The sequence below is a fragment of the Camelus ferus genome, chromosome 12 (genome assembly GCF_009834535.1).
Source record: "Camelus ferus isolate YT-003-E chromosome 12, BCGSAC_Cfer_1.0, whole genome shotgun sequence".
Taxonomy (NCBI): domain Eukaryota; kingdom Metazoa; phylum Chordata; class Mammalia; order Artiodactyla; family Camelidae; genus Camelus; species Camelus ferus.
Window position 1 is genome coordinate 43956471 of NC_045707.1, and position 27851 is coordinate 43984321.

At 40.2% G+C, this 27851-nt stretch overlaps 2 long non-coding RNA genes across 2 annotated transcripts in view; both read left to right on the top strand.

The window, feature by feature from the left end:
* LOC116667712 overlaps positions 1 to 27851 on the top strand; it is a 237469-nt gene that overhangs the window by 123642 nt on the left and 85976 nt on the right. The gene's annotated exons all lie outside the window — the stretch shown is intronic.
* LOC116667716 lies at positions 12370 to 27827 on the top strand. Its single transcript, XR_004324718.1, has 4 exons — positions 12370 to 12379; positions 12556 to 12561; positions 17871 to 17876; positions 27750 to 27827. It is a non-coding gene; the product is annotated as an uncharacterized LOC116667716 (long non-coding RNA).

Genomic DNA, 27851 nt, shown 5'->3' on the forward strand with positions numbered 1-27851 from the left:
TTTGCATGTGGATGAGCAGAGTGTAGTTGGCTATCCTGGGGCCAGAAAGAGGAGACCCTAAAACAAGAAACCAGACATTCCTAATAAAATGAGCTTGCCGATGTGGAGAAGCAGTCATTCGGATAGGAAGCAGAAGTACCAAGATATCATGATGGTTAACTCAGTAGTGTGGCAGTTCTATTTATGAGTCCAATCTGGGATTGTCACGGTTCAGGTGCATCTGGTACTGTGAAATCCAGGTCCCTGTATAGACTCTGGAGGATGAGATTGGTTGTCAACAAACAGTGACTAAAAGAATTTGCATATTGATCAGTTTCTAATAAGGAAAATGTTTATGTTAGTTGACTAAAGATAGTGCTGTGCATCATTAAAATTGTAATCATTGGGATCACCTAGGGTGTTAATGCCAAGTGTCAGTTCTGGTTGGACTAGAGTCAAGAAATGAATACAAGTTGCATCCAAAGTCAGAAGAGCAAAAACCTGGTCCCTGGAGCCCTGGTGGCTTGTCCCTGAGAGCACTCCTGAAGAGTCGTAAGCTTTCAATGAACAAGAACAAGATCTAATGTTTATTGATACAGCCAGGCAAGTAGATGGCGTCAGGGAAGAATTTCAGGTAATATCAGATAGCCAGTGACTGAGCACCGGTTTGAAGAACAGGTCACCATTGTTCTCAAGAACTGAGGCTTCAGAGAAGATACAAAAATGAAGGCAGAATGGTAGAAAATCAGTCACTGGAGTGGGGCTCAAAGTCCAAGCTAAAGGAGTGTTGAGCAAGGCCCAGAGAGAGGTAATAGATTTACTCAAACTCCTCTTGCTCCAGGTATGAGTCGATCCCAATGGCAAGGATGTCTCCCTTTGTGAGAAGAGAGAGCAAAGGATTAGAAACCAAAAAGTGCTTGACATCCTGGGCAATCCCCAGGTACTGCTTTGCCAAAGAGCAAGATGCCAAATATTTCGAGAAAGTCTTCTTCCTAGACTTGAAAAGGGAAAATGCAAGCCAGACTTGTCATTTGACTTTTAAATGATCTCCTGGAGGAAGGTAATCTTGGAAATATTCAGCATAAGGAAATCATTTTAAGACCAAATTAAAGCAAGGATATCCGCTTGACAATAACCTATGGAAATACTGTATGGGATAGAATATCCCAAGTCCAAAAGGATTGTATGCCAAAAAATGCCAAAATCATCATTCAATATGACAAATGATATGAGAAACCTGGCTCTCAAGTAATTTTTGGAAATGAGTGCAAATAAATGCAGATTGTAATAAATAACTTACTGTTGGGTGATTTATGTTAAAGGACATCTGAAAAGTCAAAACTGAGGACTCAGTTCTAAAAGACAACTACTCAAAAGGTTAATAAACTATTTTCCTAATGGTCGGGTCACAACAACTACAAATAATCTCAGTGCCATACTTCCTGATTTTCTCACCCATGCAAAGGAATAGAAGAGAGATTCTGAGCTGAAAGGAAACTTTGAGCTGAGCAAAGCTCCTCCATTTTTAGAAGAAGGAAATTAAGCAACTTGCTCAAAGTTGAAGAGGTAATCAGTTTCAATGCCACCACTAGATACAGGACCTTGTAATTACTAAAATTTCTATTATTCCAAATTACAGCCTTGAAGTCTGAACCACATCAGAAAGTCTCCTGTTTCTAAAAGAGTACTCCATCTTTCTTCCCTTGGAGTTAGACTCATTCAGAGTTGCTTAACAGATGGTTTCAGAAAATGGTAACTCATCCTTCATACAGTGGGAAGGAGGTGGGCACCAATAGTTGGTCCCCTTCCAGCCTCTCCCTATGCAAGGCATCCAAAGGTCCTCTGGGGTCCATAAGAGTTCAAGTTCTCAACTTGCTCTGGAGAAATGATTTAGCACCAGGAGGCTCTGGACTATTAGTTATCTATTGAATGAATGTAAACCCTGCTTTTGGAGGATTGCTTCCATGCTTTAAAGGAAAAAAAAAACAGCTCAGGAGGGAAAGAACTATTTTGTTTGCCATAGCAATTAAATCTCTAGCATTTGCTTCATGTTCAAACAACCCCAATCCTCTGGGGACTCTGATGATCCCAATTTTTGATTCAGCTTGAAATGTTCTAAGATTTCACATAATTAAGGACAAAATGTAACTTAACTGTCTGAGATTACAATGTCAGTTTTGTGATAACGTGTTTTTCGCTTAAGAATCCAGTCTGGTTGTGATCGAAACACCTCCTCCTCTGAGTCCGACTCTTATCGTGTGCTGCAGTCAGCGTCTTTGACCTATGTTCGATTCCCTTTTGCAATATGCATTTTTGATCATGAAACTGCTGGGAAAAGGTTCCTTCTAAATCACAAAACAAGGTAAGCTGTTTCTTATTTGTTTGAATATACAGGAAGCTGGTGACAACCAATTTTCTTCTTCTACATCTAAGAAATCAAAAGGTCAGGTGTTAGGAGGGATTATGGAGAGCTTATGAGGCAAACAGCCCACCCCACAGCAAGCCTTATCAGAAACAAGCCCAGCTTTCTTTCATAAGCCTCTGGTGGGCGTCTTGCGCTCAGAGCCACCATGGCTGGCGGTCTGGGGTGCGCACTGCACAGTTTATCATCAAGCAGCATCTCTGAAATGCCAAACTTTATTTATTGATCTTACAATTCTATGTTATCTCCAACAAGCCACGGGAAAAGTAATACACTTTGTATGGATTAATCCTTGTAATTCTGCACAAAGTACACCCAGAGATAACTCAAGCTTGCTTTGTCTTCTCATTATCTAAACAGACATGTCTTTTTTTAAGTCATCAACAGAGGTCATCTCCCAAATGCCCTTGTGGAATATTCATTAATCAAATAACTTGATTTGGACCTTCAAAGCATTATTCATTTCCCCATCATTCTCCCAACATCAGTTTAAATGCTTTGTGGGTATAATGATTAGGCTGATGTTTAATTAATTGTGAAATTGTGAATTAAGGCTAAGTTAAAAGATAAATCATTCTTCAGTGCAGGAGACAGAAAGAGGAAAAGCCAGAAAGGGCAAGGCAAGTTTGATTGGTGGCTTTAGTTGGGGACTTTTAGCAAATGTCCCTTTATTTGCAGCAACATGACAACATTAGATTTTAAGGTTAACCTTTGTGAAGCAAAGCTGCTTTGTCCATTGTTTCTTGCTGGGGTTCAGATTCATCACCATGTCAATGAGAACATGCTACAGGCCTTTGTACAAATACTCAGATCTGGGTATAACTTGCTCCTCTTGACAAGTTGCATTGTGGAAACAGTAAGAGGAAACAATCAGTAAAGACTCAGGTATGGAACTCACAGCCATGGTCCTCTTTACTGTGTGTGATGATCAGACTGCTATATTTTTAACCCTAGGAAGTAAAGGCTTGATAACAAACTAAGGCCTTCCCTGATCATTCCTGTCCCGCCTTCATGCCCTCACGGCGCCCTAACCCTCAGTGTCAGGTGCATATCATGATGTCAATCAACCTATACTGCTCACATATTTTAACCTGCTCATTTCTCCCTATTTGACTACTAACTCCTTGAGTTCAGGGTCCAAACCTTCCTCGCCTTCTCATGCTCAGCATGACATGGAAAGCCTGTGTTCCCCAAGTGCACAGACACGGCTTTGTTAGCTCTCCCCGCTCCCAGAGTGCTCTTCCTCCGGATGTCTACAAGGCTCACTTCATTCAGCCGCTCAGATGTCACTTCCTCGGCGAGACTTTCCTTAATCACTGCCGTAGTCCGCTTAAGCTGCTGTAACACAGGACCGTAGTCTGGGTGGTTTATACACAACAGACGTTTCTTTCTCATAGTTCTGAAGGCTGAATCCCGAGGTCGGGTGCCAGCACAGTCAGGTTCTGGTGAGGACCCTCCTCTGGGCTGCAGACTGCCGACTTCTTGAATCTCCACATAGTGGAAAGAAGGAGAAAGCTCTCTGGGTCTGTGTTAAGGGCACTGATCTCATTCTTGAAGCCTCCACTCTCCTGACCTAACACCTCCCAGCGGCCCCTCTCCTAATGCCATAACTTTGGGGGTTAGGATTTTAGCATTTGAATTTTAAGGGGACACATTCAGTCCATAATAATTCAGTCCTTATCTACAATCACATTTTCATATCTCTCTCCCCTTACCCTGATTTTTTTCTTCAGAAGCACTTATCACTACCCAACACTATGCTTGTATTTGTTTATTGTCTGTCTGTTTTTTTCGCTACTAGATGTAACCTCCATGAGGAAGGAAACTTCTTATTTTCACTGCTGCATTCCTTATGCTGGTATATATTGGTAAATATTGGTTTAATTCAATTATAATTATTGGGAATAATTATTGAGAATTATTGGGAAAAAGCAGCTTTCTTTCCACTGTCAATGCTAAGCTCTCAGAAGCTACTACAGGGAGATAGTCTGGTTGAGAATGAAGTCAGCAAAAAAGCAGAATCTAGAGATAAAGAGACAGATTTTTGATTTGGGCAGCTGAATCCAGACATTCCTGAAGCTAACACACCCGTGAACATTTCAGTTGTATGACCCAATACATTTTCTTGTTTATTTAAACTGGTTTATGTTTTGTTTCTTTTATTTGGAACAAAACCAGAACACAACCAATACACAGTCACTTGCAGGTCATCCATAGGTTAGTTTTGTTACCATCCACTCGCTTAGAGTACCACCTGGCTCCATCTCCTGGGATCTGTCAGTGTGGCTACATTTCCTCACCCTTAGGGACATCAGCATCTCCCCAGGCCCCTCCTTTACCCCTGTAAGCTTATCAAGTTTCGAAAGCTCATCCCTCCCACCTGGCTAATCTCACACATTGTTGGATGCTCACCTCCATTTATGACATTTCTGGCTGATAGAACCTGTCCTGAAAACACCTGCTCTACCCCCCATTTCGTCTCTAGAAACCAGCCCACCCTGTCTTGCCCACTCTGACGCCTGCTGAGCCCTGGTTCTGACACAGCAGTCCCAGACGCAGAGCACATAGCACGATAGTTACCCACAGAAGCTCTCTTGTCAGCTGCCTGAATTGGAGTGCTAGCTCCACTGCTTACCAGTCTTACAACCTCATGCAAGTCACATACGCTCTCTGTGTCTCCACTTCCTCATGTGCAAATCCAGAGTAATAACACTGCCCATCTCACAGGGTTTTAAGCAAGATAATGAATGCAGTGCAGTTAGAGTAGCACCTGGCACACAGGAAGTATGCAGTATATGTGGCTATTATTGCTTTCAATAACAGATAGAACCAGCCCTCCAATGAGAGGCCAGAAGGATGAAAAGATTTTATCCTCCCTCTTATGTTTTGTAAAGCTCAGTTGAAAGCAAGACTTCTTCTTTTTCTTTACCAATATTCCTCCATGACTGTATAAGGAGCTCCTGTAGGGTAGGAACTATGTTTTGTTTTTCTGTGTCTCCAGCCCTGTGATGGTCATGAGTAGCCATGAAACCTGTGCTTGGATTGGTTATTAATATCCATTAATCTATAATGGTTCTTAATACCATTAAGTACAAATTTTATTAATGGCAAATCAGGGTGGTTAGTGGCTAGTCTTTTCCCTTCTTTCCCAGTGAGCTTTCCCCTGGATTTAAGTTCAGGAGACACATGCATTCTTCCTGGACAGCCATATGCCTTAAGTCTTTGTCTGCTTTCCTTCCCTTGGGAGCTGACTGTCCCTGGGAAGGACTCATCAATGCTATGTTTCTCTCCCTTAAAATATTAGGCCTAATCAGACAGACTGCTTCTCATCTTCTGAAATAGAAGCCTGAAACCTGCTCAACACTTTTGAGGCCAACAGGATACCCAGGGGACCTCAGGACACCAACAATCTCCTTAGCACCAGGCTAAAATGAGTTTCCTAAAAGCTCCTTTCCATTAAGTTCATTTTAATTATCTCTATATCCTATGGTCCTAAGACAAGAATACCTTGCATGTAATAGTCACTAATAAAATTATGATTTTTAACCGATCAGTGAATGAATGGATCAACTAATAAATAATGAATAAACCAATGAGTAAATAAGAAACAGGTCAGGGATGTGTACTGTTTCCTCTGCTCTAAGGTCTGGAGGGTGAGGCATTGATCGCATACGTGATTACTCTCATTTCTTTTCTTTGCTGGCTATTTAGCATTGCTTATCTCCTTTATTCTTTAGGAACTGACCAAACCTAAAGGAAGCTGGGGGAGGTGGAGAGAGTGGATCCAATAGTACCACCTAAAAAAAATGCAGGTCTCTTTCCGTACCCCAGTGGATGGCCAATATGCTATTCTTAAATATCTCTTTGCTTCCTGGTTAGGTTCATCCTTCTAAGTCCCAGGAAAGAATTGCTTTATATCTAACTGGTTTCTTAAGTAGGCTTTCACAATGGCCCCCCACCTCCAAACAGTTATTCTAACAAGAGTGGCTTCAGAGTGGCGGGGCACGAGTGCTTGTAGCGTGATGGATGATGAAGAACTCAGGTGTCACCAATTGTAAGGTTTGGCTGAAGCATGCTTAATGCTAACTTGGTGTGATGTTGTTGTAGATAAACAAATCAAATTCAAATTCCCAGGTCCGTTACTCTGAAGAATGCCCTGCTAATTTTCCTGTTCGGAAAAGTACAGGTAAAGATTTTCAAATGAATCAGAGGCTTTCAGCCAGCTCAGTTGCTTTGACTGACAAGTAGGTCTTGTAGTTTTTGAACATTTGCAATAATGGTGGTAAGGTCTCTAAGGTACAAAGGTTTAGGAGGTACCATGTGCATGCTTCACTTCAAAGTGGCATGTCCCCTAGCAACTAATAATGCAGCTAGCAAACTCCATCTCATCCTAAGAAAAAAAGAGCTTTCTTAAAACATTCCAAACACAGCAAAAGTCAATTCAAAATTAAGGTCACCTTCCTCTTTAGAAAAATGAATGTTCAGGGAAGTCCCCTGTGATTTCTCCCTGAGGTTTCTCAGCTCTGGGGCCACCTAGTGAGATGAAGCAGTTGGTCAAGAGTAGGGATCCAAGACCTTTGGATTTCGTAAGTCAGTAAAATGCCCTCCCTGTCCAAAAAGATGGAAAACCACCATCTTTTGGGTTGCCAACATTTTCATTTGCCAAATACAGGCTACAAAACTGAATGTCACAAGATAAAAATTACTTTCTACTATGACCATGATTTAATTTTAAAAATAGCTTAACAAATACCAGAAAAGTAGAAAGGATTTAATTTCAGGAACAAAATGTAGCCCTTTTAGTTGAATTAATTTAGCTTTAAAAATGTCTCATGTTATTCATTTTTTTTTTTAAGTCAGAGCAACCCAAATTTACTTGTGCTGGAAATCTAAGGCTCAGAGAGGTCAAGTATATTTATTACTCATGGTCACACAGCTGGGATTTGAACCCATGTAGTTCCATGTTATTCTTAATTTTCTAATTTCACTGAAGATAGACGCAAACATGGCCTCAACACCAGTCTTCAGAGTAGCCTCTGAAAACCAATAGCTTAGTTTTTAGCTTGATAGGCAAAATGCTTAAATAGATTAAGGCAGAGATAGCTGTAGGAATTACTGTAAAATGTGTCCTGAAGACCCATTCATATCTCTTGAACTGGCTCTGTGCCTGTCTGGTTTGTCCCATTCTCTGGGTACCTCCCACTCCCCAAATTCAGGTCAGAGAGCACCTGTCCTTCAACAGAATGTCCCTCACTGATTGTTAGGTCCGGGGTCTTCAATCCTTGTCCTGTGCTTCTCAACCATAACAGGGAATAGAAGCCAGTGTAGACTAACTATCTCTGCAGTCCATTCAGTTCTGAAGCATAGTGATTCCTAAGACTGTGCTGTGTCATCCCTCAGAAAGCCCCTCCAGCTGGTTTCAGGACCCTGTCGTTGATATTTCCTCTCCTGTTCTTTGGGAGCAGAACTCTTTTCCCCTGAGAACTCACTCCATGTGGTTGTGGAGAGGCTGAACTCCACAGCCAACTCCTCCACCACAGATCTGGCCCGTGGCCTCAGCTAGGTGAACAGGAGGGGGATTTTGTGCCACAGACAGTGGGAAAGATGGCTTTTCTGGGTGTAGTGGGTTGAATAGAGTCCCTTTAAAATGTATGTCCACCTGAAACCTCAGACCATGACCCTGTTTGGAATAAGTTCTTTGTAGATTTGATTAAGTTAAGGATCTCAAGAAAGATCATCGTACATTTAGGGTGGGCCCTAAATCCAGTGACTGGTATCCTTAAGAAAGGAGAGGGAAATTTTAAATAAAGAGGCACAGAAGAGGAACACAGAGGAGATGATGGTGTGAAGCTGGAGGCAGAGATTTGTGGGATGCATCAAAAACCAAAAAAAAAAAAAAAAAAAAAAAAAGCCAAGGATTTCTGGCAAACCACAGAAGCTTAAAAGAGAGTCATGGAAGAGATTTTTTTCCCTCAGACCCTCTAGAAGGCATCAGCCCTGCTGACACCTTGGTTTCAGACTTCAGACCTCCTGAACTGTGAGAGAATACCTTCCTGCTGTTTTCAGTTCCCCAGTTGTGGTGATTTATTAGGGCAGCCCTACAGCACGGTTACACTGGGTTTGTTAAGAGCCATCTTGCCTGCCAGAGAGAGTCTTTCCTAAGCCTGGAGAGAGGAAGATTGTGCTTTGATGTACAACATCAAGTCCCTGGATCCAGTTAGGCCTGAAGTCAGAGCCACACCTCTGGACCTCCCAGTGTGGAAGCCAATAAGACCCTCTTTTTGTTTAAGCTCATTTGAGTTAAATTTCTCTCATAGAGAGCCGGAAGACTTCTGATGAAAATGTGGCCCTGAGAAAATCAGATTCATCTTTGAAGGCCCAGCCTTGGTGGTATTTTCTCCATAAAGCCTCCCCCGGGGACCCAGCCTGAAAGGCTCATTCTTCCTCTGGGTTCCTGTAGCTCTGTCCGCCTCCCTCACGTGATACTATTCAACTTGTCTTATCTCCCCTGCTAGACCTTTAGCCTTTTGAAAGCAAGAGCCCTGTCCTTGTCTCCTTTCCTTTACTGCATAAGCTCTATTCCATCTGCATAGCAGGCGCTTGGTTGAGCAAATAAATGAAAAAAAATAAAGGAATAAAGAGTAGGGTTTCAGTGTGGCTGGCAGGGAGTGGAAAAAATAGTTTTGTGTTGGGGCTCCCCTGGTGTTCCTGATCATCCCAAACACATAAATCCCTGATGCACTTGCTCATAAATTGCCCTGCTAGGGAAACCAGCCAAAGACCAGGACTGCTGTGAGCAGGCCTGGGGCGGGTCCTTTGGCAGCATAGTAACTGCCAGGCTTTTGTGAAGGGCGGTTGTTACTTCCAACCGGAAGTATCTGTCATATCACTTGCTCATGTTTGAAGCCTCTCAGTGGCTTCCGACTGCTCTTAGGAAAAAGTCCAAACTCTTGTTCTTGGCTGACAAGGTCCTTTGAAACCTGGCTCCTCCTTGTGGCTCTACTCTCATCTCTCAAAACTCCCCCACCTTGGATCCATGCTCTGGCTTCTTGCAGTTCCCTGAGCATGTCAGAAGTTTCTGCTGCTGTCTTCTCTCTTTCTCTGTCTCCCTCTTCTGCCTCACTCTCTCCTCCAGGCCTTTGTCTTCTGGAACAATCACTCATTCCCCCAGCTCTTTTCACCTAGTTTACTCCTTTGCACACCTTAGACCTTTCCTTAGGTCTAAGGTCCAGGACCCTTCCCTCATCCATTGGGTACCCCAGTGTGTCCCCAGAGCTCTCTGCACTTTTCTAGCAAAGCTTTTACTACACTGCATTGTAATTGCTCATTTGCTTGACAGTCTCCCTCAATATATTGTTTGAATAGTGTCTATTTTGATCAATACCTCATTCCTAGCACACAGCACATAGTAGAGTTGCTTATTACATAGTTGTCAACTGGTTAAATGATTACACAGATAAATAAATGATGGAGAATTTAATATAACTCTCAAAGTCTAGCTTGGTCTCAGCTACATCCTCCTTTGCTCATTTCTCCACTTTCAAGAAGTGATCAGACTTTCCTACCTGGGCCAGAGGAGAAGAGAGGGAAGGACCACACCATCTTCAGAGAAAGGGAGATGGGTCATTTCTAACTTGGAGTCTCCATTCCCTTAATTGTCTATGAGAACAATATTAGGGGGTTACCAAGATATGTTTAATATTTTAAAGGCCTGGCAAAAATCATACAAATGCCCATGACAAGTCTGCATAGGCTACCAGAACTAAACTTAGTGAGGGGTGTCGGGGCAAAGTCTGTGTATGGTAGACAATAGTGTGTCCAGTTCTGCGTTTCCTCCTAATGAAACTGCTGAGGGGTGGACTGCACTTCTGTCTGAGGGGCAGATGTGGCCATACAAACAGGAGAGCTTGTGTCTCTTTCTGATGGAAGCATTTATTTACTGGTAGCAGGCTTTTCGGTTTGGTAGTCCCTTGTCTCAGCAAATATAGAAGCCTGGGCTGCCACAGACGTATCGTGTGGACCTTGTAGACTTGACGTAAGCCAGAAGTAAACTTGTTGTGATAAGCCATTGAGATGATTCTGAGCTTATTCGTTACAATAACAAACCTTACTGTATTTTGACTGAAAGACTGTGTTACTCATTTTTTAATCCCCAAGACCTATCATGGTGCTTGGCACAGAAGAGATATGCAGTAAGTGTTTGCTGAATGAATAAACAAGTGAATGAGTGGATGAATAGAAAATAATTAACTGTGAAGCCATCTCACTGCAGACTCTAGAAAAATCAGAAAGCAGACTTTGATGAGAAAAGAACTGCATGTGAATTAGATGCCTCCAGCCATTGCATCACAGAGCCTTCTTACTTCCTGCAATAGGAGGAAGTAATGTTACAAATGGAACTCAGTTAAAAACACAAACATTTTATAAGAACCATTGCTCATTACTCTAAGTTTTTTGATTATCTCAGTCATGAATAACTTGATCCAAAATATCAGGGATGTAGGATTCATTGATATTGGTCTTAGCTACTCAAGACTCAATAATGATTCCAGGAAGTTGTTTACAATTCACTTTATCAAACAAAAGCCTCCAATAAGTAGTATTTAATCAGGTGGGGACCAATTTTCAACATCTCTTTTGGTAGAACTTTATGACTGCGTGACTGTAGGCACCTGGCTAGAAATAATACCATGGCATATACTGCTCTGTCTTTGTCCCTGAGTTTGCAGAAGCCTGCAGTTTGACGTCAATACTGGAGGCAGGGGCTTTCTTCTCTAGTACATTGATTTTAAATTAAATTAACTCTGATCTTTAGGTCATCTCCTAGATTATAAAAGCTGAATGCCTCATTAATGATGAAAACAGTAGGAGTGAATGTGTTGGAGCAGGTTGAGCAATTTAAGTGCTTTGACATGCAACTAGTGCAAAGCAAGGGTATTTGCAAGCTATCCAATTGAGGGTTGATTCCAAACATGCTGATGGGGAAAAGCTACTTGTGCAGAGTGAATCTTAGAAAATAGCTGGGATCTTCCGAGCACAGCTCCTCTCTAGCCCTCTTTAGGTCCTTCTGCTGTGTTTGCATGCATTTTGTTTTCCATTTGAATCATAATGGCTCCATCTTCTTCCACAATATTCTCCACCTTCAGCAGACTGTATCAGTTATCTATTGCTGCATAAAAGATTACCCCAAAACTCAGTGGCTTGAACCAACAGTGTTTACTTTCCTCATAGTTTCTATAGGTTAGGAATCTGGGCACAGCTCAGCCGAGTCTTCTGCACAGGGTCTCTCACAAGCTGTAATCCAGGTGCCAAATGGGGCTTCAGTCATTCCCAGAACTTGAAATGAAAGAATTTGCTTAGGGAAGAACTCTTCCAAACCTAATTATATGGTTGTTAGCAAGATTAAGTTCTTTTCAGGATGTTGAACCAAGGGCCTCAGTTCCTTAAAATCTGTTGGCCAGAAGCTGTGCTAAGTTACTTGCCACTTGCCTTATTCATAGGGCAACTCTCAACATACCAACTTGCTCTATCAGAGCAGGTAGACAGAAGGAGCCAGAAGACAGAGTAAGTAAGCAGGATGGATGTCACAGGTTTCTATAACCTAATTTTGGAAGTGCCATTCCAACGCTTTTGCCATATTTTATTCATTGAAAGTTAGTAACTAGGTCCAGCCTACACTCACAGGGAGGGGGTTGCAGGGGCACGAATATCACTGGGATCACTGGGAGGCGTCTTAGAAGTCTGCCTAGCATGAAGAGCAATCCATGGTAGCATAAATTGCTTCTCAGACTTTTTTTCTACTCTATCCCATTAGAAATGGAGAAAAAATTGATATTTGTGATTTAGTCAGCCTTCTATAAGTGAAAAAATTCTATGATGTTTTAACTTTAAAATTAAAGGAATTTTCCATTTTACTTCATCTATTCTATGAAGTAATAATCTCATACATATACAGGACTTAATGCATTTCAGATGTGTGTGTGCGTTTGTGTACTCAATTAATCCTCATAAAAAACCTATAAATATACTATTACATCTCCATCTTAAAGATTAGGAGACTGAGATATAGACAGGTAAATAACTTACCCAAGGTCACTCAGCTGGTTAATGAAACAATTAGGATTCAACCAAAGCAGTCAAACGTTTGAGTCCAGGCTCTTGTGCATTATATTTTACTTACCTTCTAAGATATTTTTAATTACTTGCTATTATGAGCTAAATTGTGTCTCATTAAAATCCTTATGTTGAAATCCTCACTCCCCTTGGCCAGTACCTCAGAATATGACTATGTTTGGAGAAAGGGTCTTTAAAGGGGTAAACAAGTTTAAATGAGGTCATTGGGGTGAGTCTTAATCCAATAAGACTGATGTCTTTATAAGAAGAGATTAAGACCCTGACGCAAACAGAAGGGAGACCTTGTGAAGACATCTGAAGAAGATGGCCATCTACAAGCCAAGGGGAGAGGCTTCAGAAGAAGCCAGCTCTGCCCATATCTTGACTTTGGACTTCTAGCTTCCAGAACTCTGAGATGAATTCCTATTGTTCATGCCACCAGTCTGTAGTATTTGTTGTGGCAACCCTGGTAAATGAATCCACCTGCCATCAGGAAATTATAATGTCCCAGGATCATAAGCTGTGTATTAGTTATGGTTTCCAGTATCCTCAGCATACCCCAGGTTCACTAGCTCAGGTGTGGTGGAAAGCACTTGGGATTTGGCAGCCAATACAAGAAATAGCATGTAAAATTAGCTTGTAGATTAGCTTGTTACAATAGCATGTAAAATTAAGCAAACTCTATAACTTTTCTGTAAAGTGAGGCTAATAAGACCTCCCTCCAAGGGCTGTTGATGGGATTAACAAGATAAAGTGAAAGTGTCTGGTACAGTGGCTGACATATTAAACCCTCAGTAAGTGTCATTTATTGCTTAAATGGCAGAGTCACATGTTAAAGCAATTACTGAAGACACATAACAGAAGCATGCATGGCCCCCGGTTTACTCTCTCGCTATGTCCACACTATTCTGGAAAGAGATGAAAGCAACATTATCAGTTTTCCTTCAGTGCAGGCACTCTGTATTCATCCATTGCAATGTTTTTCCATACTAGTCCAGATCCTTATTACTGTTCTTACTGTAAATACAAAAATATCAGGAGAACTCCAGAGTGGCCCGATTTCTAGTCTTCCATGAACCCTTTAGACAGGAGATGATTCAGAAAAATGTAAAACTCGCTATATCAAAGAACCCTGTCAGAGTAGACTTCAGTTCAATTCAGCCAGTGCTTACTGAGTACCTCAAATGCCAGGTAGTAAGTGAATTACCTATAAATTGTCGTCCAGTGACTAACAGTGAATCAGTCTCAGCCTGCCTCAAAGCCAGAATAATTACAACAGTAGAGAAGATACTAATTCCTTTGCATTTTATATTAATCAAATCACATTTGGAACATTGTTTTCAATTATAGATACCATATTTAAGTCTAGAAATTAACAAAGGATATAGCATTCATGGGATGGTGAAAAGTCTAGGTGAAAAATTTTTGAAAGAACTGGGGACATTTAACCTGAAGACAAGTCAAATTAGAAGGATGCTTTAAGTGTTTTGAATTCTTACAAATCTGTCATGTGGAGAAGGTTTCATCTCCTCTTTTGTTGCTCTCAGGTAAATTTGTGACTTGTGGTGAGGCCAAATTTAGTTCAATAAAACTAAAATGTTTGCTATGGACAAAATTGTGTCCCCCCCCCCCCCCCGCCCCATCCATATGTTGCGGTCCTAACCCCCAATGTGACTGTATTTGGAATTGAACTTTTAGGGGGTAGTTAAGGTTAAATGAGATCATTAGGTTCATCTTACAGAGTTGGAGAACTTTTAAAGATGAGAAACAGATCTCTCTTTACGTGCACACCGCAAGGGAAAGACCATGTTAGATCACAGCAAGACGATGGCTGGCTGCAAGCCAGAAAGAGAGCCCTAATCAGAACCTGGATGAGCCAGAACCTTGATGCTAGACTTTCCAGCCTCCAGAACTGTGAGAAATACATTTCTGTTGTTTAAGCCACCCAGTCATGTTATTTTGTTATGGCAGCTTGAACTAAGACAATGTTTAAAAATTAACATTAAATAATTTGATGAGCATTGAGTACCAGGCAGAAGCCCAGATGCATGTGTGTTAGGGCATATTACAGAAGACACCTTCAGAGCAGGTTAAAGGTTAAAGTGCTGACTGTTACGGTCCCTTTCTCCTCTGAGACTCTGTGCTTTATAGTCTTTAAAGCTATACGGACACAAAAACACAGGTCTTCCTCCTGTCTCACTGTCTTTCACTTTATAGAGGATAAAGGCTAGACAAATTGGCTTCATCTCTTGTGTCAACCCTGATTCATTGTCAGTGGGTTCCTGGAACACTGCTTTGAGAAGGATTTTCAAAGCTATATGAAAAACAAATCCATGATAAGAAGAGCTAATTCTTCTTGCCATGGACCTGACCCTATTCTGAGCACAGTATTTGTATTAATTTATTTTATACTTGCAGCAGCTCTAGGAGTTGGATCCTAGTAGCATCAACATTTTTTGATAAGAAGGTCAAGGTAACTACTCAAAGGCCACATGGTGAGTAAGTGGCAGCGTCAGACAATAAAAAGTAGTTTGGCTTGAGAATTTTTGCCTGTAACCATTACACTATAACATCTCTCCAGAAATCCATTTGTAATATTTCTCTTAAGTGGAGGGGGTTGAAGAGGTACATGCTCAGAAATCCTTATGTCAGAATCTGCTTTGGGGGACACTCAGACTGAGACAAGTGAGCATAATATATTTTTATTTGACTGCCATAACCATTCAGACACAAACCAGAACATTTTAAAGACTGTTTAATAGCTGAGTAACAGATTCGTGCTCAGCATTCCAGACACTGTAAATTATAGGGAAACAGTGTTTGGAATTCTGTCATTTCTTGGAAAATTCTGTTTGAGACCGTGTTGTCCCAGTTCATGTCATAATGGGAGGTAGAAATAGGAAACATCAGCTATTAAACCGTGTTTCTCTGGCCTTTCAGCCATTCCCAATTGCAGAACACAACTCCCTTCTTAATCAACTCCCATCCCCTCCCACGTATTTCTCTACGTGCCCTGGGCATCATGTAGGCTCAACACTTGCCCTGGACACCTCCTTCCTTCCACAGCTCTCCCTTGTTCTTTTTTGCTGTTGAATTTTCTCGTGCAACCTTTTGCCTGGGTTGCTGATAGCTGCAAAATTGTTTCCTGCCCCATCTTGTCACCCAGCTGTGTCTGTTGAAGGCAATGTTATTGCGTTCCTCTTCTCTGGTCTAGATTTAATTGATTTGCGCCAGTAACCGTGTCTGTCGAGTGCTCTGTCAACAGTCCCCAAATTTGACACATAAAAGTAGGCTTTTCCTTCCAAACAAGCACAGCCCTCTCTCCCATTAATCCCAAAGAACAGTTCCCAATATCTCATGTACCTTGGTATGTGACAGATTTATGAGAGACAAGCAAATGAGAGGCACAGGTTTATGAAATCTTTCCAAGCCAAGCATTTATTGTGAATATACCTGATTTTTCACATGATTTGAAGAAAATTCCATGTCTCTCCTTGCACAAGTCTCAGCGTGTCTCATTTTTAAATTTATTTAAAATAATCTTTTCTATCAAATTGCCCTCAAGAGTCCTGCATCTTTTCTCCTTCCAAAACTTCCCTGTGTTGCCTTTATTTTAGAGAAGGCTAGGGAAATATGATAAAAATCTACAGTCCTTGATCCTACATTTTAAAATGCAAGATGTTTAAAGCAAATAAAGTAGGTCAAGCCTTCTCCGTATTTAGCAGAGACTAGCACTTTTCCATATCAGCAAATATTAAAGTTGATAGGCAATCAAAAGTGCTATATCTTCCTTTAGTATGAGAAAATGTTATTAAGAAGCTAACATTCTATTTTTATCTTAACCAAAGAAATGGGACAAATCTAACTATATAACTTTATTGCTTATGATTTTATAGATGGCTGTTTTGTATATTTAAGTAGAGGTACTTTATTTTGCATTTATTTGGACAGTAAGTAATAGTTAGACACATTCAACTAGTTAATTATAAGTGAAGTCTCTTTAAAGGCAGCCTGTGGTTAAGCTTATAAAACCCTCAGGGTTTTGAAGCAATATTTAACGTTGGAAGTTCTGATAGAACAAGATGGAGGAATGTACAAGGAGGAATAATACTTGAATTCAAGGCTAAAGGTACCTGGGGAAAACTTTAAGTCTTTGGTTTATTTTGAGATGGGAGAAAGTTATGAACATCCTCCATTATTCTGGGTCATAATAGCACTCAGTTGGGCAAATATAATAAAATGTGTAAGTAAAATTAAATGCTGCTGCTATTCTTCCTAATAATAGCAACTCTAACATCTATGTTCGTTTAATGAAAAAAAAAAAGAATGTAAAAACCTCTAAAGCAGGCTAACAGTGTTACTATAATGGATTATTTTGTAAAACTTCACATCACCAATATTGATAAATGATTTTAACTTCTGTTTGCAAGATAAAGAAAAGAGGTTGCTATTTGTTCATGGAGAGAATCATTGGGTTCAAGGATTTTACTTTGGAAGGGGCCATAATCTGAACCCCGAAATCTTTCATCTTCTTCCAAATATGACACTTGCCATTAAAGGATGAAGAGAGTCATACCTCTACCTACTTGAAATTGGCATCATTGCTTGAAGAGGTTGTCATAAACTCCACATCTAATCTGCTCTCTTGGAGTCCATGCTGTTCCTCAGGGGAAGAAGCCTCTTATCGCTGCTATGCTCAGCCAACAGCCAGATCCAATTCTTCAAAGTAAGAACATGGGGTCTGGAGCAGTTGGGGCACTGGCCGCTAACCTTGCCCTGGATGTCATTCAGCCCCCTGACTTTAGTTGTGCATCCCTGATACCACATCCACTTTGGTTCTGATCTAGGACTTAAACTGAACCCACATCTCTGATTATTTCTGGTGGACTTATTCCCTGCCCTCTGGTCGCTTGACTCTTTCAGTCTCTAATTTAGACTTTAGATGTGTCTCTAAACTGCCCTGGCTCTATTCTTACTCGTTGGAACTTCGTGTCTATCTGGATTCTTCCCTTGTACTAGAACTTCCTCCCACCCCAGCTAACCACCTGCAGTTTGGCCTCAGCATCCTCCTAATCTTTCAGAGATTCCACTTCTGCTGTTTCCCCCGTGGCACCTTCTGGTACCACAGGAGGAACAGCCCTACCTGGAATGCAGGTTGATCTCTTGTGGGCTGGAAGGACTCTTCCTGGTGCATTCATTTTCCTTATCTTTTTCTCTTAGACAAAATAAAAACCAAATGATAGGGTTTATTAAATAAGGAGGTGGAGGTGGAAAAGGAGGAAAATGTGGAAGAGGAAGAGGAAGAAGAAGACAACCAGAATGAAATACAGGAAGAGATTGCTGCGAAGTCACTAAGCTGATCGTACACGTGAAGTTGTTAAACACCCTGACCTCTTGCTAGGAAGGGAGGCTCATGGAGAAGTCCAATGGGAGAGGCTCTCAGCAGCTCAGACCCCCACTACTCCTCAATAAGTGACAAGCCCCTGAAAGAAAGAGCTTTTTTAAAAGGGATATTGAAGATATCCTTTTCCATCAAACATCAAGAGGTTCAATTTAACAAACAGACAAAATGCAGTGTTGTAAAGAACACAAACACAGGTCAAGATGCACTAAGCTGTGCGTGTGTGAGAGAGAGAAGAGAAACAGACCGACAGAGGAAGAGAGAGACACTTCTGTCAGAGATGGATTTACCTTTCTGGGAGCCTGAAAATTTTACGTTAGGGAACCCACATTATAAAGAAGAATATAAAATTATAAATGACAACTTAATTATGAGAATAAATATTTATTTAGAATGAGAATAGAAATCACAACAAATGACACACTTTTAAAAGCAGCCAAATACCACGAACGTTACAAAAAAAACTAATGTTTTTAATTAATTGTATAAAGTATCTCTGTGATAGTCTTGTCTGCATATTCTCTGATTGCTTTTTCATATGACAATAATTTTTCTAGAGAAAATAGAAAATAGTCTTCTAGCATGATCGATTAATATATATTTTTGCTATCAATAATTTAGAAAAAATTTATTTTATCTTTAACACTAATTATGGGTAACATTTTGCAAACTAGGGAAACTCAAGTTTCATTTGTACATAAGCTGTCACTATTTGTAATACTGATACAGTTTTGGACCCTACAAATACAGGAATTCTGATAAATTCTTACTATTACCTTCAAAAAAGCAAATGGGTGGTACATCTGTAATTGCATATAACGTATATGACTGTATTCCTGACCAGAGAGGAATTCTGTTCTGACCAGACATCAATGAGATCTGAATCCTCTGTTTTCATTTGACATGACTTCTGATTGGAAGGTTTTCCACAGGCCTGCTTCCTGCTCCACATGTTTTAAAGCACATTTCTCCTCAAAGACCCACATGTGTGCTGTGCCAGCTGCCATGAGACTTGCTCACGTGGTGATGGGACCTCTGTGCCTGCCCCTTGGTGTCAGGAGGCTGAGTGAGGTAGTGAGTGGCAGGAGTGTTCCCAGGAGGTGTTTCATCACCTGGAAGCCCAGCAGTATCTTAGCTGGACTCAGAAATGACTGTGAGCCACAGAAACATATGCCATACAAATTAACGAATGCACAACTCACTCTTCCCTTAGTTGGATCTCCAGTACCTGCAGGCACACTGCTACCTGACTTGAAGGGAGGTAGGACAGAGTGGAGATTGGAGTGGAAAGAAACAGTAACCTTAAGTAACTGTGGTTAAATTATCTTATTCATGCAAATTTTATACATTTATAGGGTCCTCTCCCAGAGACTTGGAAGGAGACAGTGCAGTTGAAGGGTTCCAAAGCTTACCCTCATTAGCTTCATGGTAAATCCACCTTTGGCACCAGCCAACATTTTCCCGAGTGCTTAGGAAATATGGGAGGCTAAGTAAGCCCTCCATAAGTAGTAATTGATGGGGACTTAGTATTTGCAGACTACCCTTTGAGAAAAGACATTATCAAAGACTAGAGATATCATGGTTAATATTTAGGGTCCTAAAGCAAGATATAGATATTTCTCTGAAGATGTCAACTGGTGGGAATGGCATGGAACAGACTGCAAGAAAAATCCAGAATTCACAGTGTCTTATTCATAATATTTTGAATATGAGAATACGAAGACTTTTTTTTAAAATCCTATGGTCTAGATTTCAGTCATTCTCAAATTCTGCTTTGTTTTTGTAAACCTTCCAGGGAGCTAACTGATCTGTATGAACACTGTGTAACTGTTACATTCCTGACTTTGGTGTCCAGGTTGGGATAAACCAAGATAAATAAGCCCCCACGTAAGATTCTATCTTAACAAGGCTTATTTTTTTGGTCTGCCACAAGTTACAGAAGAAGAAAATATTCCAAGGACTTAGTCACCTATATTATGAATACACTGTTCATAATAACGAAACGTGGGCATCTTGTGCTGAAAAGGATGATGCTCCTCAGGTGACACATAGAAATTGAAGCAAATGAAGAAAACGATGGCAGTGGATTCAAGCAACTGATGAATGTGCCGTATGATGAAGTTTAAACAAGGTTTAAAATGACAATTATAAGATCTGTGACTATTTGTTGTAAAACAAATCACTTTTCTATCATGAAGGAGATGTGTAGAAACACCATGAATCTCTGTAAGAAAATGAGATTCTCTTATTGACTCTCTAAATGTGAGGTGTGTAGAGTCAAGAAGTCAAGATTCTGACTTTGAATGTAGAAAAATAGGAGTATAAATTATCAGGACAACATTCTAAGGCATATTCTTTGGCTTCTCAAATACCTAACTTTCAGTTATTGAAGGTATGAGGTTTGCCTATATATTTATCCATTTCTTATATGTATAACTAAGATTTTTTTCAAGAAATACAGGGCTGAAAAATATTGAAAAGGGGTTACCCAGTTTATTTTTCTTTGGGATGAAAACATATCTAATTTTAGATAGAAAAAGTATTTTGCATTCTTTAAGATTTCTAGAAAAGGAGATTCAGAGCCATGCTCAAACAGAATTCCAGTGTTTACCCTGTTCTCTTTAAAGATGAATTTATCCATCTAACCATCCTACAGAGTGATCCTGCATCTTGTTTCATTCTTTCTATAAAAAACAAAGATTATTCATAATCCTTTGCACACTAACCATTCACACAATTTTGCTAAACTCACTCTCCAAGTTCTGTATTTTCTTTTCTGACCAGAAAAAGTTGACTTGCTTTGATGTTTTCTCATATAACCCTTAACCCATTTTTTATGACTGTTCTCTTAATTTATCCCTCTTTACTCATGTGGCTCAGTGTAGCCATCCTTATATAACAATTTGTTATTGTATCACTCAGGAATGTGTTTGCCTGCAAGTAACAGAAACCTCAACAAACAGTAACTTAAACAGGAAAGGGGTTGATTTGTGTCATACAATAAAAGGACTCACGGTACGCCAAATGACTCCAAAAATCACTCTATAATCTGCAATAATCTAACCTTTGGTACCCTCATTGGGGTACATGGTTACGAATCTTTTAACTGATTTTGATCACTTCTCTTGCAAGCAAATCCTACATCATGGTTTCTCACCTTAAGTCAGAAAGTGACACCTGTTTCCATTTCACCATCCTGTACACTGAGATATAGTGCTCTCCACATGCAGATTTTTAAGTTGATCAGCAAACACTAGAGTCATTCTGGAACAGAGGTAAGGAGGGGAGGAAGTTAGGTAACTGCTTTCCAGAACTCAGAACTTAACAGAAAGTATGTCATATCTTACCTCAAATTTTAATCACAAAAAATTTAAATTCACTTGAACATCATCCTTATCATTTGGGAGTCAAAGCTACCTAAAGGGCTATAAACAAAAAGTAATGAATGCCAGTGGGAAGGTGTCATAAACACCAGGAGGACTCCTGGTGGGGTGCTGTAGGAAGCAGCTGCCCTGCAATGTCTGTTCTTATTTAACATCTTCATTCATAAGCCAGAATAGGGAACAGACAACACTCTGATGAAATTCACAGATGGTACTCATTTGGGAGATACTATGAATACCAGGGATATCAGGGAAACGATACAAAAGGACCTGAAGAAGGAATAACAATGAGACTTGACTTTGAAAATGCAAAGCAATGTGTCTGAATTTAAAAAAAGAAACTTTCGACATTTAAATAGAGGGGAGAAAACTAGAAGTCAATGCTGAAAGTGACATCGAGTTGGATAATGGAGTTAAATTTGAAAATAGACTCTTTGAAATATAGCAGTAAAATTACTAGTGTATTTCTTAATCTTCTCTGATCTTCGAAAGATGAATTAGGTGCTGTTACTATGTGCTCCTATAGTCTTAACTTATCACATTGTTTTTATAAATTATCTTTTTTAAATTGAAGTATAGTCAGTTTACAATGTGTTAATTTCTAGTGTACAGCATAGTGATTGAGTTATACATATATCCCTTTTCAGATTCTTTTTCATTATAGGCTATTACAAGGTATTGAATATAGTTCCTTGTGCTGTACAGTAGGACCTTGTTGTTCATCTATTTTATATATAGTAGTTAGGATCTGCAAATCCCATACTCTCAATTTATCCCTTCCCCACCTCCTTTCCTCCCTGGTAACCATAAGTTTGTTTTCTATGTCTGTGAGTCTGTTTCTCCTTTGTAAATAAATTCATTTGTGTCACTTTTTTTCAGATTCTACATATAAGTGATATCATGTAGCATTTTTCTTTCTCTTTCTTGTTTACTTCAGTTAGTATGACAATCTCCAGGTCCATCCATGTTGCTGCAAATAGCATTATTTCGTTCTCTTTATGGCTGAGTAGTATTCCATTGTGTATATATACCACAACTTCTTTATCCAGTCATCTGTCAGTGGACATTTAGGTTGCTTCCATGTCTTGGCTATTGTAAATAGTGCTGCCGTGAACATTGGAGTACAGGTATCTTTTCAAATTATAGTTTTCTCCAGATATATACCCAGAAATTATATTGTTGTATCATATGGTAAGTCTATTTTTAGTTTTTTAATGAACCTCCATGCTGTCCTCCATAATGGCTGCACCAAACTACATGATCATATGGTTTTATTAAATATCTATAGTTATGACATACACAAGCAAAAGCTTTTTGAGGGAGTCTATGATAATGTTTAAGAATGTAAAGCAGTCCTGATACAAAAAAAATTCAGAATTACTAGCTTTGGAGTCAAACAACTATATGTTAAAATCCTCATTTCACTGACTTCTCAGTTATTTACCTTTTCTAAGCCTCAGTGTCCTGGGCATAGAGTGACATTTACCTCATGGAGTTGTTTTGATGATAAAATAAGAATATACGAGCAAACAACAGAGCTCAGGGCTGAGTCTATAGTCAAGTCTTAATAAGTGGTTTATCATCATTGTAAAGGAATGATAACGTTAAGTGACTTCCAAGAGCATTCCTTTGAGTCTTTTCTTTGCAGTCCTCCATCCATCCTCCAAGGAGAGGAGGGGAAAGGGGGTGAGAGGGCAGACAGAGCCTTCATTCTCCCTCCTTGAAATCAGTGAGAAATTGATGTTTCTGATGCTTCTGACTTCTAGAGGGTGGGAATTCATTAGTCTCAAAGCTGCTGTTAGAACTCCTGTGTGTAAATCAGAACACAAAACAGATGATGTCTCCTTCTGGTGGTTAGAGCAGGAAGTCATTGATTTCAAGCTGGAGGAGCAAAGGGCTTCATGCTTCTGACCAATGAATGGCCTTTACAGAGACAAGTCTCTGCCACTGACAACAGTCCCATGTGGAGGGTATCAAGGACCATGCTTTTTCCTTTCTTAGAGAAGGCTGGTTCCCAAGAACCACTGCATTCAAAATAGTAATACTAGTACAAATGTTACAAATCATGAGGGTAATCGAATTTACATTTCTCTAACACTTTACAGGTAATGCTTTTGTATGCACCAGAGCAAGAAGGATCTTGGTGATTACCAGAACTATTCCTCTAATATAGAGTTGGCATGGGGAAAATGGGACTCAGACAATTTCAGTTACTTGCCTAAGATTATACAAATACAAATTCACGATGACTTGATGATATATGCAGAGTGGATATTGTTTATCCCATGTGCAGATGAGGGAACTGAGACTCAGGTTTAACTCCATTTCGAGTTAAGCTACTAAGTGCCACGGCCAAGATTCAAGTCCAGATCATCTGAAGGGACTGCACTGCTTGATCTACAGAATTACTGTCATTTGGGGGGTAATACTTACTTCCTAGAAAAACAACTGTGAGGAATGATGATTCTGGAAATACCGGTAGTAGCACGTTTACCCTTCCTTGCTCCACCAAACACTTCAGTCCTGCTATGCTCTTACGCGTCTCGAGAGTTCTCAGTGTGTCCCTGAATAGGACCCTATCTTTGGGAGAGAATGAGTCTATTCTTAGGAGGCACTAACACCACGGACGAATTGACCTTCCTCGGGTGAAAGTGATGACTCTAATGCAAGAAGCTTGCTCAGAAATTTTTACTAAGATAGAAATGTTATTTTGACAGAGTGATGTATTAACTTGATTAAACATCATAAACTGGCTTTTTGTATTAACGTAGATTCATTCTATATTGTGGTCAAGAAGGAGTAGGTAACTATGATGAGAGCTACACTGGGGGGCAACTGGAGGGCACTGGGTATCAAGGGAAGTCTTACTCTAGGTCCTTCTACTCTGATCTTTTTCAGAGATAGTCTCCTTTGATCTCCAAAGCTGTCAGAGCTGGCTCAGTTGTACCCATTTCCATGGATTCTTTTGCACAGGTCTATCTCAGCCCTTCTTTTTACCAATCCTTCCTTTTTTTTTTTTTTTTAAATGGAGGTACTGGGGGTTGAACCCAGGACCTCCTGCCTGCTAAACATGTTCTCTACCACTGAGCTATACCCTCCCCCTAATCCTTCAGTCTTGTTCCTTCCAGTACACTAGCCAGCCTATTCGTACTGCCCAGAAGTCATTGTATATTCAAACCCCAGGCACCTCTCCTCCATACTAAATGTATGGGCCACGGTGGTATACCAGCTGCAGCTCTGCACAGTGGGAGGGCTTCAAGCTCACCCCTGAGTGGCCATTATGCAGCAGCAATCTATTCCAGCAAGCACCAGTAGGTCCTGCTGACACATCTGTGAACCATGTCTTAACTCTCTGGCAGCAGGAGTGATGGAGGCCTTGCTGGAGACCAAGACTTGGTAACACTGGTAACGGCAAAACTAGGTAGTGGCAGCTGTGGGACAAGTGAAGTTGAATGAGTCCGAAAGGGTATACACGAATTGAGTCATACACAACTCGTACAGATGTTTTACACAATTATTTGATCATAGAACAAGCCTTACTAACATCTTGAGGATCGAGAATTTTGTGGAACCCATTTCAGGACGCATGGCTACAAGCATTTTTCTGTTTTATGAGTACTGAACAAGTGAGCTATGAGGGTGAATTAGTAAATATCTTCCTAATATTGTAAAAGATTTTATTTTTATGTGTAGCCCCTGACACTTACAATACTTAGAGTATGGGAGACATATTCATGGACATGGACTTTGGTTCAATACCTTTCTCTACTTCTTATAAATTATGTGACTTTGGGTGAGTTATTTGACCTTCTGAACTTCAGTTTCCTCCCCTCTAAAGAATGAATGGTAATAGCTACCTCATAAGATTTTTGTTATAAACTTAATAAATGGCAACTCTTAACCATCACGATTACTAGTTAAGCAGGGAACTACTCTATTAGTCAGGATAAACCAGGGTATGATCCAATAATAAATCAATCTCAAAACCCCATGGTTTTCGGGGGAGGGTATAGCTCAGTGGCAGAGTTAGTTCCTGGGTTAAGTCCTGGGTTCAATCCCCAGTAACTCTAGTAAAAAAAAATACACCTAATTACCTACCCCCAAAATTAAAAAATAAAATTAAAAAATAATTTTTTTAACCCCATGGTTTAACATAACAAAGGTTGGTTTTTTACTCATGCTACATGTCCACTGTGGGTCAGTGAAGACCACACTCAGGAACACAGGTTGACCTTCCCCCTCATGTTGTAACCCTCCAGTACGGGACATGTGGCTCTCTTAGTCACCCCAACAGAGGAAGAGAGCTCTGAAGAGTCTTGCACCAGCAATTACAACCTTTGGCCCAGAAATGATACAGCTCACGCCCTGGTGGCTAGAGCTATCCTCACTCACTTATTTGCCTAGTGCCTGGATATAGTGGAAGCCCAGTGGGTGTCTGTTGAATGAAAGAATAAAGTAATTGACAAAAATAACAATAATTTATATATAACATTATTTCTTTGTGCCGAAAACCATGATTTATTCAGTTAAATAACAAAATGGATACAATTAGATACAAGGTTAGCTGTGAGTACTAATATCAATATACTTTTATAATATATTATTTTAAAAAATATTAAATCTCTTTCCCCTTCCTTTGCAGCATCAGTTTTAGAGAGGATAATTCAAAAGCCCCCAAGTCCTATATTCAGTTTGTCTCATTTAAAAACTATTCAAAGGAATTTGACAACGACATTAGGTGTCTCCATTACGGCTTCATACATCAGTTAATGTGAGCTCGCTTTCAAGTCCGAATCTGAAAGTCCAGGTGCATCTTAACTCTGAACCCTTTGAAGTTTACCCATCCTCATTTAATGTGATAATGCAATCTATACATTCAGAATCCATTTGAGGAGCAGTAAAGGGAAAATGGCACGCCAAAGGAAAGATGAACTGCTCTCCGGGGTGAAATCTATCTCGTACATGCATTTATCTTAGGCAGACACTGTTGTTTAAACTAAAAATAATCACAGCCAGTTCTGTGACATTAATCTGCTTAGTTACTCCTGCATAAAACCAGGAATGAAAATGAGGGCAAAGGTTAGCGGTGAGTCTGATGATGATTCTGTATCTGTGCTCACGCTGTTTCATCCTGCCTGGAGGAAAAGGGTACCTATGTGTTAGACGCTCTCGTTGATTTCTCAAGTTATAATTAATATACTTCGGCTGTTGTTACCTGTAAGAGATTAGAATGCTGAACACTGCTTCCTCGAACAATGCAGCCAGATTACCACTTAATGCTCAGAAAAGACTTGGCCATGACCATGGAGTTATCCAGAGGGCACCGTGTACTCATTTTATTTTCCTTGTCTTTCACCACGTTCTAAACTGGTAAAACAGTAAACATATTAAAAGTCTTAATATATATCCATCTACCCCAAAGGAATGTGAATCCTGGAAATAGACAAAAGAACAGAAAACTCATTCAGAAAAATTAAGGGGAAGGGAGTTAGCATTGAGACTGGAGGGGGAAAAAAGAAGCTGAAAAATATAATTTACATAATGAGCAAAGGAAAAAGGTTAAAGCCTTTTTTCATTCGTCTGCTGGCTCTTCTTAAGAATGCCTCAAGAATTAGAATAGACGTTGGTCATATTCATACCAAATATGAGGAAAGCAGCCTGGGGATATTCCTTCTTTTTATTCCTCAAGAAACAAGCAATTATTTCTTATCTATTGGGGGAAATCATTGGGTGGGGGTTGAGGGGGCACCCAGGAAAAAAAAACAAACAAAAATACAAAAACCCTGAGAAAGTAATCTTCCCCACTTCAAACATTTCTCATGGCCACTTCAAACATTTCTCATGGCTCTGTCTGTTACCATGAAGCAATCCTGTCAGGTAGCCTTAAAAATCTTTTGAATTCTTCCTTACCGAGTCTCCCACTTCAAACAAGAAGCAGTTGCCTATAACAAAATGACAGTTATCCAAACCTAAACAAAACGGAAGTGGTCTGCACAACAGTCGATCTGTTCAGGCTGACTGCACTGGACAAAATGAAGCTAAGAAATCTCAAATCGTTATATTTTCATGTGGTCAACGGCCCAAGTGTTCCCCTACCCTCACGCAGTGCTACATGTAATACCGGTGTGACTTTAAGATTGGATCAGGGACACATTTCTTAGCTTCTCTGTGACTCAGGTGCCCCTTTTTGTGTTCTCATGGTTCTGTGTACTTCTCCTTTGGAACACTAACTACAACTGGAATTTTACATTCGCTCGTATGATTATGTTATTAATATTTGTGTTCCCTACTCATGTGGATCCCTGAGGACAGCAGACATGCCCCTTCTTGGTTCACCATTGTGTCCCCTTCCCCCAGCACAGGTCCTGGGAAATGCAGATGAGCAATGGACCTGTGTCTGATAAATGTATAAATGAAGGTGGACAAAACTGTTCATTAGTCCAAGTTAAAGCCTAAAATAAGCTAACTGACTACCTGCTTCCCCCTCTTCAACTCTCTTCACCACACCCTCATGCTGTGTGCTTTTTACCCAGGGACTCTGTCTGCAGTAACT